This window comes from Octopus sinensis, linkage group LG4 (genome assembly GCF_006345805.1).
Source record: "Octopus sinensis linkage group LG4, ASM634580v1, whole genome shotgun sequence".
In the NCBI taxonomy this organism is placed as follows: Eukaryota; Metazoa; Mollusca; class Cephalopoda; order Octopoda; family Octopodidae; genus Octopus; species Octopus sinensis.
This window is the reverse complement of record NC_043000.1, coordinates 45,563,321-45,579,018: the sequence shown is the minus strand read 5'-3', so window position 1 is coordinate 45,579,018 and position 15,698 is coordinate 45,563,321.

Here is a 15,698-nt window from a genome sequence, read left to right as displayed (position 1 = left end):
ATATAAATAAATGTAAAATTTATGTAAAACGAACTTACTTTTGATAGATGTTATCTTGTGTCTAACTCTTAAATAATCTTAAATTGCATTATTGGCTGCTGCCAACTAAGAAAAAAATATCATATTCAGGTGTGTGTGTGTGATACAAGACATTGTCTTTCTGGACTAATTATGTATATATGGAGAGAAGAAATTTCACATTTGAACTAATTACATGTTAGATTTGTGATTCCTGGTGCATGGTCATCATCATTAACATCATCATCATCATCACTACCACCACCACCTCATCCATTACCATCACTGTCATCGTCATCACCATCGTTTATTGGGATTATTGCAATAAGATGCATCTAATACTTTGTTATTCCTGGCAGCAGCAACATCAAACTTATGCTGGTAATCCAAATGCTTTCTTTACCATTTCATTCTGCAGGCTAAATTGAAATATGATTTTCAACAGATTTTGGTGTTCAGTTTTATGTAATAATGGTACTTTTCCCAAGTTTGTTCTTGGTGTGCTATCCTAATAAAAAATTTTAAATGATATTTTGATGTGAAGGGCACAGTTCCAAGCTTCTGTACACATCTCAATAACATTTACACAAAAGGAGCCCTATCGTTGAAATATATAGTCACAGGTCAAAAGGCTATGTGGTTATACATTCAAATATTACTGTTATAGTCTTGTTGTTTTGCATCTGAGCAAGAAAATAAATCCATTCAGAGTCAGTGAGGGTGCCACTGCCTAGTCTTGACCTGCTAAAAATCTCATGTGACTATCACTCAAAGCATGTTTTACAATGTTCAAAATAGGACAAATTGAATAATTGTTTTACCTTACATTATATTTATTTTATGCACAGCATAATGTATACCTAAGTGGCTGTAATAAATTTAAATATTAGAGAACCTAACTATAGCTGCATTAAAACTGTAATCATAATCTGTCTGTGTGAATGATGAGTAGAATATAAAGGAGGAAAACTTACAATGAATATGTTGTATTATCATAAAATAATTATTATTTAATATATGATGCACCATCAAAAGTATAAATATAAATTAGGCTATCCACTAATGCACTAGCCTCATTTTTTTACACCTTTACATAGCAGCAAACTTATGCTAAGGTTCTGGTATGTCTTATCTGGGGAGAAGTCAACAAGCAATGGACACAATGAATCAGTTGCATAGAAAGAATGTAATTACATTTCATTACATACAGAGTAAAGTCATCTAATATTTATATTTATTTCTGTCCATATGTGTAAAACTGTATTGTGCATAAAATAGATAATGTTTAATTACTGACAAGCCACCAAAATTACAAATATGCAAATTAGGCAACCCACCAATGCACTAGCATAATTTATGACTGTTTTATATAGCAGCTAACCTAAGGCAGTGATTAATGAAGGAAGCTAAGTAAGTATTCTCTGAGGAGCTGTCAATAAACTATAGAAGGATCTGCCAAGAGACACCCTCCTCCTTTTCTGTAAAGCTTTTTAATATATAAACTTATTTCAGTTCTTATTGACAATTTCTTTTGCATAACAGAAGTATATTACATACTTACACACACACACATATATATGTGCACATTATATATGTGTGTGTGCACATTATGTATGTTTATATTTTATTCTTTTACTTGCTTCAGTCATTTGACTGCTGCCATTATGGAGCACGACCTTGTAGGGCTTTAATAGAAGAACTCGACCCCAGGTCTTATTATTTGTATGCCTAGTACTTATTCTATTAGTCTCTTTTGCTGAATCACTAAGACACAGCACACCAGAATCGGTTGTCAAGCAATGGTGATGGAACAAATACAGACACACACGCACATAAATATATATGTGTATATACGACGGGATTCTTTCAGTTTCCATCAACCGAATCCACTCACTAAGCTTTGGTTGGCCCGAGGCTATAGTAGAAGACACTTGCCCAAAGTGCCATGCAGTGGGACTAAACCTCAAACCATATGATTGGAAGCAAGCTTCTTATTGGACAGTCATGCTTGTGCCTCCATGAGTCATTAGAGTATCAGACAGATTGTTTTAAGTATGGGAATTAAGCTCAAATACCATTAAGATAAACTTGGCTGTGCGTTAACGTACACTTTTGACTTGCCTCTCCATTTTTTATCACACTTTTGTTGTATCACTTGTTCAACGTACGATATAACGGGATAATAATAATAATGTCCACACAAATCGTTCTACTCAAGATACTAGTAATAACTCTGGACAATATGCAACTCTCGGTTTTACACAGCTCAAGACTCTCTGTGTATGTCCATTTATATCGTGGCACAGTCCATTAGGAGCCAACCAATAGGGGTGTTCTACTTCCACACGACAACCTTTTAGGTCCAAACCTGACCACTACGTACAATATATACTCTCAAGAACACTTCTCATGAGGAATATTTTCTCAGCTCATATCTTTCATTGCCGTGTTGACCTGCAATAGTTTGAAAAGAATATTAATGGTCTCAAAGAGCTCACAAAGCTCCTCTCATCCAGACTCAGCAAGTAAAAGTTTAATTCGTTGCATATAAGTTGCATTTTTTTACTTGAAAGAAACGTCTCTCCAAAAGTAAGGATTGATATATAGGGTAGTAAACAACTGAAACAAATCTTCTGACAAGTGTGCACTTCTTTCAGTAACATCAACAAGCTAAAGCAAATATTTACAATTAAAGCTTGATTTCTACAAACATATTTCATATAGTTACAAATATATTGCCAAAGATATCAGCTAATTATAACAAACAAACAAACAAAAAGAGATAAAATGTTATTATTAACATAAAAGCATGTACTGTTCCAACAATTGCTTTGACTATAAACACCACTAATGTGAAGTAACCAATCGGTCAATTACTATATGCACATGATCTGCATAATTTCATGATCAACCCCAATAGCGAATTTATAGGGATACAAGAATTTATTACTCATAGATCTTTCAGAAAATAACATGTAGATTATATACAAGATTGTGGCTGATGTATTGCTTTTCTGATATATATAAAAAGATACAATGTATGCTATACACTACATGACTAATGACAGTGTAATGAAAACGAATTGCAGTTTATTGAATATAGATACACAAACATCATTATTGGACACGTTAGTACAGATTCTGAAGTAAATGTAATTTTGAGGTGCTTTGCTTAACAATTTAAACCTTCGATAAGATACTGTCATTTTAAAACCTTAAATTACATTTTATGCTGATCAATTCAATAGCTGATTAATCATTAATGCACTATTTCATTGATAATAAAACATATACGATTAAATATTAAAATTCTTCAAATCTTGTAATTACGGTTCATCATTCTAGAGTATCAACTTCTTTGGGATCTTTGTCCCTATCCTTCCACTTTCTTTCAACAATTACTGGTCCTCTTCCTAATTCATTCTGTTTAAAATACATTTTTTATTATGTCTTTATGGACGTTGTCCAAAGACTTTATAACCCAATCGTGGCACATATCAGTGGTCAGCGCACATACAATCAGCCTTTGTGGACGACTCTTTATTTATTAACAATCAAATTAAAACATTCCACAGTTGATTGCTCACGTATTTTCACTCCGTTTTCTACTGTCATTCAAAATAATTCCTTTGTTTATATTCGCTTATTACGATTTTTGTACTTTTTAAAATAAGGTGTTTATAAAACCTGATTCATTAAGGCTTTCACTTTTAAACTCGGTACAATTTGAACATTAAAATTATACGCTCCATTCATTTTTTTTATTTTGTGGATAGAAACGTACGATTATAGTTTCAGTTCGTGTATAGTTTTGTATTGTATCAACGGTCTTGGCACACTGTGTTCCATAATTTACAAATAGTGATAGATTATACCTAATGACAAATGTATGTTTAAGCTCCTGAAGTCATATATCAAAAGTATTTATGGTAGTCAAACTTGGGCATAACCATTTTGCTAAATTAAATAGTTTCTTAATTGTGCGTGTTTCAACCGACATTAGGTAAAATGTAGATATCGTTTTGAATCTCTAGGTTTGTAATACATGTCTTTTCAATTGAATGCTAACTTTCATTTATATAATATCTATTAACTGTTATTTTTCTTGACTGTTTCCACTGTAAATATTATTCGATCCATTAAGTAAGATTTCAAACTATTTTAATATCTTTATGTTATTCACAGAATAAAGTTATCGCCAAGAAATCATTTCCAGGTTTCTTTTGACTAAGAGAAATCCCAAATTTTCGTGCCATTTGTGATAAAATATCATTTGCAGATAGCCCATAACTAAATTTTCTACATTGGTTCCCATGGCTGTTCCGGATTTATGTTGATTATAGAATCAAGCATGCAATAGTTATTTTGGCAAATATTTTTTATGCTCTGATTTTAATCCTTTTTTAAATATGGTTCGATAATTTGTCCGCAAGATTCTTCAGCACGAATATTTTTCCCTTCTATTTCATAGTTGTGAGGGATGTTTTTATATAAATTCAAAAGATGCAACAGGTATAATTTTATTTACCGTTGTTGTCACTGTTTCCACATAATATTTAGATTGTCTGTAAGAGAATTTTTAATGTCGTTAAGATATTGTTTCATTAAGTCGCTTAAAAGTTTAATCTGACAATAAGTTCTGCATGCTGGGAACGCTACTAATGGTATTAATTTAAAGATATTTGGTGATTACTCATAAAGAAATATATTTGTGTATCTCTTGCTACGCTAACTTTGCTTTTGTGAATTTTTGGTAAGCCATAGAATAGACTAGATTTACATCTAAAATCAATTATATAATCTTATTCTTTATCTATTAATCCTTCTTAGTATAGGTGCAACAAGATTAAGATTTTTCACTAATTTCAGATGATCGCAGTTAGGAACATTTTTCGTCATATAAACTACTTTCTATAATTGACAGAACAAAACTTTTATATATTCAGTATTCATCAAAACAATTGAACCGCATTTTATCGACTTCTTTCATTGTAAATTCATCATCAATTTTGGCACAATTGAATGGATAAATTTGTGAGTGGCAATATTTGACTTAACTCTCCGTATTACATTGAAAAATTTAAAAATTGACCATAAAAATCCTCAAGAATCATATTCCTATATTCTGGTGACGAGTATTTTATTGCAAATTAATCTCCATTAGGTTGAAGTAAAATTTTGGTTTTCTTGATATTTTAAAAATCTTTTACTTGTTTCAGTCATTATACATTCTTAGTCGAATGAATCGACCCAGTACTTATTTTTTAAGACACTAGTACTTCTTCTACCGGTTGTCAAGCGGTGGTGGGAGACAAACACACACACACACACATACATATATATATACAACAGGTTTTGGTCGAACCAAGGCAATAGTAGAAAACGCTTACCTAAGATGCCAGACAGTGAGACTGAACCTAGAACCATGTGGCGGGAAGCAAGCTTCTTACCATACAGCCACGTATGCGTCTAGGATATGGGAGTATCGTATTGTTAATGTCTTTGTTCATTAATTTGTTACATATATTACTTTTGCTTTTCTCATGTTTGTCTGGTTCCACTCTGTATCTTTGGTCTTCTAAAGAGAGTCTAACACGCTTATTATCAATAGCAACAAAAGCAAATACATTATAAAGTTATAAATGAGAATTTTCAGGAATAATTACGAAAAATAAGTTCCAATCTCGTTATAATAAATGTGAGATTCGACTAATTACATATTTTCACTGAGGACAAAAAAATCTCATATATAAGGTCAGTTAATATGTAGAACAAACTCAATATTCTCACAAAAAAAAAACAAGATGTAAAAAAATTACAATACAAGCATAGAAAATATACCTATTAAATTAAATTTCAATAAGTAAATTGTAAGTTTGGTTTTAAGTTTTAACGTATGTATAGGTCTGTGTTTGTAATACATGCATGTATATACACACACATTCATATGTATATATCTAGATATATTTACGCAAACACAGGCATGTAATTATGATATGTATATGCATATATGATCCTCTCTCTCTTTATATATATATAAAGCTTGTTTACCAACCACATGGTTCCGGGTTCAGTCCCACTGCGTGGCACCTTGGGCAAGTGTCTTCAACTATAGTGGATTTGGTAGACGTATATAGGTGTGTTTGTGTGTCTGTGTGTGTTTATGTCCCCGTTACTTAGCGGTTTGACAAAAGAGATCGATAGAATAAGTACTGGGCTTACAAAATAATAAGTCCCGGGATCGAGTTGCTCGATTAAAGGCGGTGCTCCAGCATGGCCGCAGTCAAATGACTGAAACAAGTAAAAGAGTAAGTATATATGTATGTATGTGTGTGTGTATACGAACGTATAGAAGTGTATGCATGTACGAGCGCGTGTCTATCTATCTATAGGTATGTATACTATTGGAAGGAAAACTCTATCGTATCTTTTAAGATATTTTTAAAGAATGTTTTAAAAAACAATAAAACACAAATAAATGAATATTCCATGAACTCAACATTATTAATTCTTCTACAGAATCTAAAGATAAAGCTAAATCTATAAGAACCCGAGCAACGAAGACGATTAAGGAAGAAAATATCATTAGAGGAAATCAAGATACAAATAGATTGGACAAAAGGAGAAGCATCGAACATCGCTCAAATAAGAAAAAAGACACATTGATTACTTCAGGCTACCGATTGTACTATACAGCTACAAATGCGAGACTGTAGAATTGAACTCTTTTCGGCCGTGAGAAATAAAGAAGAAAAAAAAACCCTTCTTTGAAGAAAACCAATGTAGATATTATGGAGGAATGGCTACAAAATCGTACAAGAAGGCCGAATTATTAATCTGTAAAACAATACGAAGGAAGAGCAACTTAAAAAGAACAAATCTTTATGGGAATCATTTTCATGCCAGAACGATGAACAACTAACAAATGCATAAAAGAAATAAGAAACGTTGCTCTAACATCAAATTTTCATCAGCCTAAATTATGAGTTTGAAGTAAATAGGAGTGTCAAAGTCTTTTGAGTACATATAGCTATTAATTCAGAATATATATTGTGTAGGCTTTAGTTAGAAAGAATTTGTGAGATCATTTTTTGGTTAGATTGGAATAGTAAATCCTAGCCAGTGTATTTCCTGTTTGATATTTAGGAAATGTTAGCTTATAGTAGTAACCACATGTCATTTAAAATATATACTAGACTATCCGTGACCCGTTGGATCACTGACAGTTCAGGTTATAAAACATTGAAGTTGATTTCAACGTTGCATTGAAACGAAAGTTAATTTTATGATGATTCAGTTAAATATTTCAATTCGTTCGTGTCATCATAGGTCTGGTTTACAAGTTCATGTTTAAGGTTTTATTGATTATTTACAGCATCCAATAGAAACAGAACTTCAGGGATAAACTTGAACTCCGGTAACAGCATTTATTTATGGCACATGTGCACACTTCTACGCAAATGCAAAAGGAATTGTTATAATATGTAAACATAAAATTAAAAGCAACAATTTTCACTGTATTATATATTCCCATTTCACGGTTAAGTTACTTACGGAATATTTTCCCACTATGCACCGTTTTGGCTATTTATGACGGTTCCCCCCACAAAAAAAAACCCCACAAAAAAACGCATATCTCGGGAATCCGTGGTCTGATTTATGCGAAAATTGTTTTATTCCATTTGTATTCGTATTTCGGGGGTCTTTCCCATTATGCGCAGGTTTGGCTGTATCAAATTACAGGCAAGCACGCAAGCAAGCTAACAACCACAGAGTTTGAGTAGCATATAGATGAATACATACATATATGTATATATTATTCTTTTTACTCTAGGCACAAGGCCCGAATTTTTGGGGGAGGAGACCATCGATTAGATCGACCCCAGGACGCAACTGGTACTTAGTTTATCGACCTCGAAAGTATGAAAGGCAATGTCGACTTCGACGGAATTTGAACTCAGAACATAAAGACAGACGAAATACCTATTTCTTTACTACCCACAAGGGGCTAAACACAGAGAGGACGAACAAGGACAGACAAACGGATTAAGTCGATCATATCGACCCCAGTGCGTAACTGTACTTATTTAATCGACCCAGAAAGGATGAAAGGCAAAGTCGACCTCGGCGGTATTTGAACTCAGAACGTAACGGCAGATGAAATACCGCTATGCATTTCGCCCAGTGTGCTAAAGTTTCTGCCAGCTCACCGCCTTACATTCTTTTATACTCTAGGCACAAGGCCCGAATTTTTGGGGAGGGGTCTAGTTAATTAGATCGACCTCAGTACGCAACTGGTACTTAATTCATTGACCCCGAAGGGATGAGAAGCCAAGTCGACCTTTGCGGAATTTGAACTCAGAACTTAAAGACAGACGAAATAATGCTAAGCATTTCGCCCGGCTTGCTAAGGTTTCTGCCAGCTTGCCGCCTTACACACATATATATATTATGTCTGCTCCATTATTAGGTACTGCACATATGATGTGGCTTGTGTAGAGATCTAACATTTAGAAACCATATTAGATTTGTCTCAATCCCCTCTTTTTTTTCCATATCTCATGAGATTGATGCATTCTACGTGCCCATGATTCTTTAAGTCATATGGAGCTGAGTGAAAATGTTATTAAAGAATATATGTAACTCCTTTCAAACGTGTTGAGAGCTCTTTTTTTTTCATTTGTCAACTTATTCACACACACATATTAGGTTCTGGTAGCGTATAAAGTTAGGGCATTTTCAAGGAAGCACTCAACCTAATTTCAAGGCTGTCAACATTGTCGGATTCCAGACGAATACCGAAATTCATCAAGTGTAAAAAATTCTGGTTTCATGGCAGTAAAGCTATTGTGTGAGTTAAGCGACGAGTAAACTATAATCCAAATAATAAAACAAAGCAATCCTTTAACACATCTTTAGTGATTCATTACAATTGTCTCTGTACCAAGTCTGTTTGAAGTGAATATTTACGTAATGTTTAAAGTTTTAGACATTAAAGTGGCACTTCATCAGACTTGCATCAAATGTGCGGTCTTACATTTTGTGTCTCCTCGACGTTGTTGGTTTTTTTTTTTGTTTTCCTTTTGCTTATATAAAGAGGAAACAAAAAGTAAATAAAAGTATGGTTATTCTAGAGATCGTGTGGGAAGGATGATGAAGAAGAAGAAGAATGAGAAGGTGGCTAAGGACATTTATTAATGAGGAAAATACAATATATAGTAAATCAGTGTATCTGGGCGAAAAAAATCTCAGAGCTGTCAGTCAGAACAACACCGTTACAGGTATGAAATTTCATTTGATGAGCAAAAAATTACTTCAGTTTACCACAAGGTCAGCATTACACAGACAAAAGGGGAGGACGGATGCAAATTGATAACAACAACAGCAAAATACTTATAGCGAGAAGATGATTAGAAGAAATAAAAATAATGATAAGAATAATGATACTAGTGATGTGTGCGTCAGAGGAGTGATGTGGGTTGTAGGAGAATGCCATAAACCACATGCTAACCAGCAAACTATTCTGATGACCTTAGAATGTCATATGCTGAGACACAAAAGAGAAAAAAGAAATGAAAAATGAGAGGGTAAGCTAATGGAGTAGGTGTGTCTTAAACAGTTTATGCAGAAACGTAGAAGTTAGAATTTAATTCTAAATTGGTCACGTAAGCTGCATTCATTCAAAACTAAGATAGTTTACAAACTTCTTGACCACATTTCAGTTAGAATGCCAAATTAATTTGAAATAATATCTAAGGACCTACTGTATTAAATAACACAAAAGTTTCAGCTGTAGACAAAAATCGTTTAAGCATCGTTAGTAAAAATGCAGGATGCGCATTCTTGTCTCTTTCAGCTTTGTCAGTTCTATGTACTCATCGGCAACTGCATTCTGACAAAATCAGTTGTCGCTGCTATAAGAAAACTGTGATTGAAAAAAATCACTGATATTGCATTAGCAAGTTAACTGAATAAGAATGCTTTATACACAACAGAAGCAGTATCAGATTAAAATAGTCAACTAGCCTGGGGAGCTATTTGGAACAATGGTAGATCAGATTTGATGGAGTGTGAGGAAAACATAAACTCAGATAAATGTGTCCATATTGCAGAAAAAGACTCCTTCCAATCTTCTCCAATGGTGAAATGATTAAAGAAGACTCTTTATTCATGGAATAAATGTCACACGGTTAAAAAAGACTCAAGATTGATTGGAAGAGAATGGCATTAAAGTGCTTCCCTGGCCAAGCCAGTCACCATATATGAACCCAATTGAGCACCTCTGGAGCATAATGGACAGGGCACTTCGTAAAAAGTACAAGCATCCTCAAAGCCAGATCTTTTGAGATTACATGAAACTTGGCAAGAAATTCCTCAAGATAATATTCATCATCTGATCAGTAGCATGCCTAATAGGGTCCTCATGTTGAAAAATACAAAGAGAATGTCTACTAAATATTGAATATTAACATTATAATAAATAATAATTTGAACTGTAATTTCAGATTTAAATAAATTTTAACGACTGTAAGGGTGTCTATTTACTTCTATCATGTCTGTGTACATACATGCATACATAAAAAAATACTCTGTTACTGATGTTGAAATTCCAATGAAGGGGCATTGGATCAAGGTTAGAAACCGGCTCTTTTTCTATTGGCAAGAAATCCTGAAATAAAACTGAACAATCACATACATACATACATACATACATACATACATACATACATTACTACATACATTCATATTATATTCGCAAAACTACATGTGTTCGCAACACACTTTATTCATCGAAGAAAGGGTTGTTTGAAACAAGAAGGAGTTTCGACCTGAATGTATGTCTTCAGTCAAAGGTACATCCAGATCTATGAATCTAAACAGGAACTGAGGTTCTTTGTTATGTAATTCAGTAAACTGTTTATCTGCTGATTCATGCCTTTGTCTATTAAACAGATAATTCATCACGTGTACAGAGTGAAAATCTATAAAGAAGAATTTTGGATCTGTATTATAGATTCTCTCTGTTCTCCATACACACCGTGAATTATTACTGAGTTGTAGCACTGGCCAAAGAGCCATAATCTCACTGAAAGTGCTCGTACCTCAGTGAATAGGCTGCTCGTTAAAACATCTTCTGAAAAGAGAAGTTGTTCTCCAAAGATGAAATACTCGAGCGATTGACATATTCATCTTCAAATAAGCTGGAACATTTTAAGAATGAATATATATATTCATTGATGTGTAGTATAACACGCGCGTACACACACACACATTCATACATATGTACACACATATATATGTGTACATACATGCAATCCATCGGTTATGAAGACAACGGTTCCAGTTGATCCTATCAACAGAACAGCCTGGTCGTGAAATTAAGATGCACGTGGCTAAGCACACCACATACACATGTACCCTTACTGTAGTTTGCAGGGAGATTCAGTGTGAAACAGAGTGTGACAAGGCTGGCACCTTTGAAATAAAAGTACTACTTATTTTTGCCAGTTGAGTGAACTGGAGCAACATGAAATAAAGTGTCTTGCTGAAGAACACAACGTGTCACCGGGAATTGAACTCATGACCTTATGATCGTGAGTCAAATACACTAACCACTAAGCCATGCCCCTTCACTACATATCTATACGTGTAATGTATACAGCTATATTTATGTCAGTATATTTCATCCACCCTTAGAGACTTATATAATTTACCCTAAAAATCTAGTGAAAACTGTTCGTCTCTGTTATAATCCTACCTGAGTTGGGAAATGCTTCTTAGACTTATGGAACACAGTGACTTCACTTACACTGGTGCAATGGAAGAAGCAATCAACGCACACAGTAGTTCACATTTGAGGAGAGTCAAGTCATAGAAACCATGCTAAAATAATCGTAGGAATAACTGATATATGGGATCCGGTCAAACAGTTGAAGGACTGCCTAAGTTATCATGGAAAATAGATTCTGAATGGTGATATAGATGATACACAAAATGTATTCCAGAAGTTTTCTCACTCTTTTTAAGAGAGACATTAAAATCAAAGAAGTGCAAAACCCTAATCTTTGCTGAATTAGGATCCTCTGATTTCAAGACATTTGTGGTAACACTCCAGCCACTTCCTGAAAGCCCCGTGAAAGTTCTCTAAAAGTGAAAGTGTCCAGGTTCCTTGTCACACCCTTCTTCATCTTTAAAACGCCTGTCCCTGAGGTTCTCCTTCAGCTTGGCTAACAACTGCAAGTCAGAGAGCAAGGTTTGGAATGAAAGGGAGGGTGAGGGGCAGTTTTGATGTCCATCTCTGTCAAATAGACTGTTGCCAGTATGTTCGTTACTGAGCACCATGGTAACAAACTTTGCAGAGTTTCATGAATGTTTAGAGCTCCATGAATAATTTTATGTACAGGTTACTATTCCAGCTCCAAAGTGTATGTTTTTCGTCTTTATTGATATACGACATTTTTCATCCAGAAAATTGCGAATTTTCTCAATTAGATCTGATGATCTCATGTCCTGCTTCCTTCCACGTCTCTCATCTTTTCTCACCTCCTCTCTCTATCGTCTTTGAACCTCTAGTGTTTACAAAAAGGTAAATCCATAATCAGTCTGGAGAATTTCATAAGTTTCTGCACCCACCCACCCCAGTTTAACACGGTAGGAGTGGCTGTGTGATAAGTAGCTTGCTTACGAACCACATGGTTCATGGCACCTTGGGCAAGTGTCTTCTACAATAGCCTCGGACTGACCAAAGACTTGTGAGTGGATTTGGTAGATGAAAACTGAAAGAATCCTGTCATATATATGCGTATATATATATATGTATGTGTGTGTGTATATGTTTGCGTGTCTGTGTTTGTCCCTCCAACATCGCTTGACAACCGATGGTAGTGTGTTTACATCCCAATAACTTAGCAGTTTGGCAAGAGAGACCAATATAATAAGTACTAGGCTTACAAAGAATAAGTCCTGGGGTCGATTTGCTCGACTAAAAGGCAGTGCTCCAGCATGGCCACAGTCAAATGACTGAAACAAGTATAAGAGAAAGTAAAAGAGACATTGCAAACTTCCAAATGTCCCAACACAGTTCTGCAAACAGTGTTTAGTAGGATGTGTTCAAAGTGCTTTTACAACCTTCTCTTGCACTCTGGAATAACAATCTTTGGTACGGCAGGTTATTTGATGTATAGTAATGATATAAAAGTGGAGGCGCGTGGATTAGTAGTTATGGTGTCAGCACCATGATCGTAAGATTGCGGTTTCGATTCCTGGACTGGGCGACGTGTTGTGTTCTTGAGCAAAACGCTTCATTTCACGTTGCTCTAGTCCACTCAGCTGGCAAAAACGAGTAACGCTGCAATGAACTGGCGTTCCATCAAGCTGGGGAACACACACGCCATAGAGACCGGGAAACTGGGCCCATGAGCCTGGCTAGGCTTTAAAAGGGCGCATTTATTATTTTGGAAAGCACCTCATATACAAGACTGTCACCAGAATTTGGTGCCTGGGAGTGCTTCAGAATATTCAGGGTGGGCATTAACTTGTGATAATTCTAAAGTGGAGTTTTGAAATAAGTGTTTCACTGTAAATCTCAGGGTACACCATTGAATAATGGTGAAGGAGGGTATCATTGTTGTTCTGTGCACCACCTTAGCGACGGGCATGCTCATATATATATATATATATATATATATATAGTGTTTAAACAATATGTATATAATACATGTATTACATACATATGTATTATGTATATATGTGTTTTATTTAGAGATTATCAAGCAGGATTGTTTTTGTTGCATCTAACCACTTAACATAAATTTGCTTTGTTATTAATAATAAATCTCTGAACGAGATGTAAACAGTAACCGCTCGACAACGTAAAGTATACTAGCCATCTCAATATGTCTAACCACTAAGGGTAGGTGTTACTGTAGCTTTTAGCCCAGGAGATCATCGTCTCCAGCGGGCTTTAGGCACACTTTTTGTGCCCTTATGGTATTTGCAAAGGGAGGTCATCCCTCTCTCGTAAACCTAAGTGATACGCACGGACTGCAGTTTTGAGGTATTTGCCTCTTGTCAACGTACGGCAATCCCTTAGTGGTTAGCCATATTGAGATGGCTAGTATACTTTACGTTGCTTTGTTATTGTTATGTGTTATTTTCCAAAAAGTATATTTTATTTCAGGTGATGGTGGTGGTAGTGGTGGCAGTTGTAGTTGCAATGATGGTGACCATAGTAGCAATAGTTGTGTAATACAAGTAGTAATGATTGTATTAGCCTCAACTGCAGAAGCACTAGTTGTAACAAGAACAGCCGAAACAGTAGTTGTAGTAATAGTGGTGGTATAAATGTTAGTATAGGGTAACATAAGCAAATTTAGAATAAGAAATTAAAAACTGAAGAAGTTGACAAAGGGAACGCAGTGACCTTGAAGAATACAAAAGACTGCAAAAATCTTGTGTTATTCATCAACCACATGGTTCTAGGTTCAGTCCCACTGCATGGCATCTTGATGGAAGCACGTGGCTTAGTGGTTAGAGTGTTGGACTTTGATCATAAGATTGTGGTTTCGATTCCTAGACTAGGTGAGGCCTTGTGTTCTTGAACAAAACTTTTTGTCCACTCAGCTAACAATAGCAAGTAATCCTGTTACAGATCAGCATCCCATCCAGGTGTGGAATATATATGCTGTGAAACCAGGAAACCAGCCCTTATGAGACAGTATGACTTGGGAAGGTATATTTACTCTATCTTTACCATGGCACTTTGGACAAGTGTCTTCTAGTATAGTCTCAGAGAAGCCAAAGCCTTATATATGTATCTCTACCTTTGTCCTCCACCATCATTTGACAACTGTTGTTGGTGTCCCATAACTTGGCAGTTCATCAAATGGGACCAATAGATTTAAATGGGCTTAAATAAAATACATACATACATGTATGTATGTGTCTTTGTGTCTGTGTTTGTCCCTCATCACTGCTTGACAACCAGTGCTGGTGTATTTACGTCACTGTAACTTAGAGGTTCGGTAAAAGAGACCAATAGACTGAGTACTAGACTTAAGAAATAAGTCCCAGGGTTGATTTGTTCAACTAAAACCCTTCAAAGCAGTGCTCCTGCATGACCGCAATCAAATGACTGAAAGAAGTAAAGAATAAATGATTAATATTACTTACTTTCAACATAAATCCAGCTTTACTATTACTGTGCCATAGCAAAAATTCACAAAAGGGAAAACATAAATGAAGCAGGACAGAGAGCACAAATGTATGAGTTTATAAAGGTGGCAAGCTGGCAGAAACATTAGCACGCCGGGCAATATGCTTAGCGGTATTTCGTCTGCATTTTACATTCTGAGTTCAAATTCTGCCGAGGTTGACTTTACCATTTGGGTTGATAAACTAAGTACCAGTTATGCACTGGAATCGATGTACTCAACTTAATCCCTTTTTCTGTCCTTGTTTGTCCCCTCTATGTTTAGCCCCTTGTGGGCAATAAAGAAATAACAAATGTATGAGTTTATGTTCCATTGTGAAATGACTTGATATTAAGACCAATAATGAATGGCCCAGGATATGAACCTTGCCATCTGAGTAACATTTTATACATCATATTAAATGCATTCATTAAACATATTACGATTTTTATAAGAGAGGGCTTCAGTTTGCTAAATAACCTTGTGGAA